This window comes from Cavia porcellus, unplaced genomic scaffold (genome assembly GCF_034190915.1).
Source record: "Cavia porcellus strain 051 isolate PalLab524CR breed Dunkin Hartley unplaced genomic scaffold, mCavPor4.1 scaffold_30, whole genome shotgun sequence".
In the NCBI taxonomy this organism is placed as follows: Eukaryota; Metazoa; Chordata; class Mammalia; order Rodentia; family Caviidae; genus Cavia; species Cavia porcellus.
Window position 1 is genome coordinate 44,306,087 of NW_026947513.1, and position 5,797 is coordinate 44,311,883.

The following is a 5,797-nucleotide window of genomic DNA, read 5'->3' on the forward strand; positions in this document are numbered from 1 at the left end:
TTATTTCATTATAAATTAAAAATAGATTGGAATTTGGATCCTGTAGTGTACATACACATTCTCATTATTGCTCAGAATATTTATATATAGTATTTATTCATTTTTAGTGATAAAATATTTAAAATTGAATAAAATAAAATAATGGTCACTTTTTCTGCTTGACACTTTTATATAATTTATTTCATTCAGTTTTTAAAATTTATTTATAAAGATAAATGATTTTAGAATATTTCCATAAGTCATAAATGGTAATTATCTCTGCTTACAACTATTTAAATATATCATTTTTGGGGGAGAAGAAATACTCTTCAAATGGTTTCTTTATTTTTCCTGTTGTTTCTCATAGCATGTTGTATATTCATAGATGATGACTGTAGACATTTATGACAAGATATGAATAACTTTTACAATTTATATCCTTAAAAATGGTATCACACAATATTAGATCTGTTGTTCTATTATCAGTTTTTACCCATATGTTTTGAGAGGAGATAATACAAAATGATATCAATTTATGAACCTTAATTCCTCACTATCCAGAGTCTTGATGTGTTAGAAGCACAGATAAGAAGCCACAAATCTATATGAAGGAGGAGGAAAGTCTAATATTATAATCTAGTGGTACTGAGCCAAGCTCTTAGAGATACAGCTAATATTCCTAAATAGACATATTTCTCTCCCTTTCTCTGTCTCTCTGTCTCAGTCTGTAACTCTGTTTCTCTGTGTGCTTGTCAGTCTGTCTATCTGTCTCTCTCCACTTCTGTCTCTGTCTGTTTCTCTCTGTTTCTCTATGTGTCTGTCTGTCTGTCTGTCTGTCTCTCTCTCTCCAAATTTCCCTTTGATATTCTGTCATCACTTCATCAGAGACTATTTTTTTCTCATAAAAATTTCATTTCTTTTTAGTACAAGATCAGCTCCATTACATTGAAGTTTCTGTCTCCTACTTCATTTTTCTAAATTAAATTTGTCATCCTTCTACTATCTAACATCTGCCTCTGCTGTTCTTTGACATGAAAAACATTCAGAGAATTACATTTCATTTTAATAGAAAATGTTTCTAAAAATACAACAAAATATTCCTTTTCTCAATTTTACAAAATGAGCTGCAGTTGTAGGCAACCATGGGGAGCATGGAGAATGAAAGTATTCCCTGGACATAAGATTTTGTTCAATCTGCTGAGATGTCCCCAAGAGACATTTAACAAGTGAGAGCAAACAGCCATTAAAGAAACTCTGAGAGAGAGAAAAAAAAAAGGCCACAAAGCTGAGAACGGTCTAATATTATTTATACAATCAGTGTGAGAGAAAATAGCAAGAGAAAAATACGTTGGAACAGGAGCTGTCTCAAAGCTAACCACATTGTCTTGAGGCTTGAGGAGGACACTTCCAGGCAAAAATCCTTTATAAATATAAAATTCTTGTTCTTTAATTGTTTGCCTCTTACAATGCATGCATGATTTTCACCCAATAGGTTATGCATTCATTCTTCTCAAAGTCTGTGTATTTTATACTCCACAGTTTAACTATGCGCTCTGCCTGCATTTACCATAAAGTTAATTATCTGTGTGATTTTGCCCCATATGTAAACCATTTACACCTCATATAGAATAACTGCTTTTACCTCACAGTTTAATCATTCAGTTTAATCATTCACTCCTGGCCAGGTTGCCCACAAGAGGTTTAAGTGTGACTCATTTATTTTACATTGACTGAAATATATGTCCACACAAAATGAATTATTATATGAATGCTGAAATTTGAATTGTACATTCTGTAAGCAGGATTAAAATATGTGTGAATATCAAGAAGGCAAATGTCTTGCAAATCATTGAATATCATTTTGTAGTGACTCTATTCATGGTGGTGGAGTTAAATGAAATTATTTCACTTCTGATAACCAACTGAAAGAGCTCACTCCCTCTTTTTCTTGTTTTCTGCCTTCACAACTTTTGAAAATAAAACAAGCAACTTTTTTGACAAGGAGAATAATGGTTGCCACACAAGCAAGTAGAAAGCCAATCACATCCAGCGAATGGTACTGGTACCAGGTGAGGTTATAGGCAAATGGCTGCAGGTGGTTGGCCCCTTTGTGGTGCATGACAAACTGCTCAGTCCAGGGCCTTCATTGGCTGATCATGATGGATGGCTGATATTCACATAGCATTCTCCTGATAGCTGAAGAAATTTAAATACTTTTATAGTTATTTCAAAACACTGAAATGAAAATTTTTGCATTCACAAATCTGAATGCACAAAAATGCTTCAAAACTTCTTTTTCTCCAGAAATCATTTTAGAAGGCTTAGTGTGTAAGTTAGAGCTTCTCGATCAATGGGATTTAAAGATGTGAACAAAGAATCCTGGAACTTGTTAGTATTTCTAACACAGTTTGGAATCATTTCCTTAACAAAGGTACAAATAACAATCAAATATACAAAACCCAAACCATGTTACTTTTTAAGGCTTAGAATGAGACTTTCACATTAAAAGAAAAGAACTGTTAAAAGACCTGCTGTTTAAGGTTCAAATTACAACCAATTTTTAGAGGCACATCTTTCTTTAGGTTCATACTACATGTGGAAGTAAACTTATTAAAGATGACAGTGTTAACCAGAAACTAGTACTGAAATTTTATGGTTTACTCAGTAGAACTATAAAACAGATTGCCTTTTAGAATACTACATTGGCTTTTTATTGTTGTCTCCTTGTTTGTTTGTTTGTTTATTTATTTATTTATTGGTATCTTGAATGGAACTCACAATCTAGTGCTTGGCAGGTAAGTTGCTTATGCCTTGAGCTAAATCCTGAGTCATTTGCTGGAGTTTTATAAATACTTTGTCTTGAGTTCATCAATAAGTAGAAATACCATATCCTCACAACATTCATGACTCCTGTTTTACTGCTTAATTCATATTCCTTATTCCTTAATTCATATTACTCTGTTACCATTATCCGTGACTCTTCTCATCCCATTTACAGACAATTTCAAAATTCTGCATCATGCTTAACCTTGCCAAAATATTTCAAATAAGAATACCAGAAGAGTTCTTTGTGCTCCTCAAAGTAGGTTACTAATGATGGCTTATACATTAAGCACATTTGCATTTCATTAATTTTCACTTCAGACTCATTGATACTTTCTTGGATTTTTACGAGAACTTATATAAAAGGACAATTTGAACAAAATGTTTGTATTCATGAAGAGTTGTTAGGGACTGTCTTCAGTGCACTTAGCAAATCGGAACTTGACAGTGTTTTGAATTCTAGTTTAACAGCTGCTCCTTTAGCCTCCACATGAGAAATGTTATCATGCTGTTCCCCAAACAAGGGAAGGCCCACCATTAGGATTCCATGGTAAATTGCTTCATAAACTGGGCTCCTCCATGAGTTATAAAAGCTCTGGTTTTTGAATGACCTAAGATCAGGTAAATGTCAGCATAATAATTCAGTATAAATCTTTAGAAATTAAATGAGAAATGTACAATATGAGCCACTGAAATATGTAGTACTTTATAAGTCGTTTGTGTGCATATATCATTGTATATGTTTAACATTGTTTTTGTTTTGTGGACAAGTTCTCCCTATGTAGTCCATGGTGCCCTTTGTCTCTCTGTGTGGTCCAGTGTGACCTCAAACTCTCAACAGTTCTCCTGCTTCTGCCTAACATATGCTGGGGTTACAGTTGTGCACCACCACACTTAGAACAATCACATTGCTTTTGTATCTGAGGGCAAGAAAAGACAGGAAAGTGAATGCTACCTGGAAGACGGGGTATATTACCATAGCAGTGAATACATGATTGCCAGAAAAAGTTGTCACATGATGTGACAAAATGAACCAAGTAATATAGTTAAAGGATGAAGTTTGGCTTAGAACTTGTTCCTTTTTCTGGTAAAAAATGTGCAAGTCAGCAAGATGTGACACTGAGACTAAATTTAAGGAAATATTAAATCATAATAAAAGCAAAAATTTTTTCTCATTGAAAATGTAGCTTAACTAAAAATAAATCAACGGTGTTATTTTAAATAATATTTGAAAAACTCCATTTTGGTGAAAAGACACCTGTAAAAAAATTCTGGCAATTATTAAAACATCCTCTGAGAAGTATGTATATTTGCAATGAGAACTATAAAATTATTTCTGTGGAGAAAAAAATCAACTATTATAATTTATTTCCTGCTTCTACTGAAACTGTTATTTTGTAATAAATTTCGTATGTTTAAAATATACACTAATAATGTTTCATAGATTTGATGTGTGAAGTTATTACATCATCTAAACAATTGGTAATCAAAAAGCTAACATGTTTTCTATTTTAAACCCATTATCAGATTTCAGGTTTTTTGTTTGTTTGTTTGTTTGTTTGGTCTTTTTCATTTTTATCAAACTCACGACTGCCTGCTTGCAACGCAGGCGCATATGCTGCTGAGCTAAATCCCCATCCCCTCAGATTTCAGTTTTATAGATTTCTTAAACATCATTTATAATGAACCAAAAATATGCCTCATTTCTGCATAGGCTTTGGAAATATGATGTCAATTTAAAGTATATTATTATATTCCTTCAAAAGGAATATCATTCTAGTCACTGCCAAAATAATTTTGTAATTCACATCAAATCACTTTTCAGAGAAACCATAGACCTTTCAAGTGTGTAATTCGCATGTCATGGAGCTTTCCTTTGCACTCACATGGTAAGCACTATTGACGTCCACAGCTTGTTACTCTGCGGAGCTTTCTAGAGCTAGCCTACAGACTTGAGATATTAAATACTTGCTTCATGAAAGTAATCCATTCTTATGTACACTGAGATGGAAAACTCTGGGATCAGAAGTGGGGACTGATTTCAATGCCATGCAAAAAGCAAGGAGGTTTTTGGCTTAATTATAACTATTGCTGGAGCCTCACAGGCATGCTATAGAGCTAGTTCTTTTTGTAAGTTAGAATAATAATAAAGAGCTACAGTACTTAAATAAAATTTCCTCATACAACTTGTTCATCCAATCGCCTGATATTGTGCATTTACTTTCAGAGAATTCTATAGAACCTTTTCAGTATGAATTCACATGAGATTGTCATTTTAAATTGTTTGGTTAGTAGTTTAAACTTAATGAGATTTTTAAATCAAATATTAGATAAATAACATGAAAAATAAAATGACAATAACATCAATTAACTGCCCTTAAATCTGGACCACATATTAAATGTAATGCATAAGTTCTATGAACTGTTTTACATTTCATCCATACAACATTGCATCCAAACTTGTATTTTGATTATATGAGCAGGTTTTGCACACATAGTCTACATTTCCACCTGTGTTGCCTGAACACATACAGTTGCCTTCCATATGCTTACCATTGCTACCAGTCTATATCTCTCCAATGTAATTCACAGATGTTATCTTCAAGGTAAAAAAAAAAAAAAACAAAAAAAAACAAAAAAAAACAAAAAAAAAAAACGGATATCTGATAATCTCCTTCTCCAGCTCAGCTTTTTCCTATATTTCAAGTGATTTTATTATACCTATTGGACATGGTAATGTCATTCTAAATTAGCAATCAAACAAAATTAGCTTCCTGAAAAAAGAAGATTTCAGTTTTTGGCAGTTGTACCTATTATTTTAGCATCTAATCTTTCTCACTCATTATTTGGCTCATTCTTGTACTTTGTTCATTTATTATTATGATTAATTCCTCTGGAAAAGTTACTATAATCCCCAAAGAAAAAAATTTCTTAATCATATAATCAATCCATTTAAAAATACATTTCATGCAAGATCCCAATCTAACTCTACCTG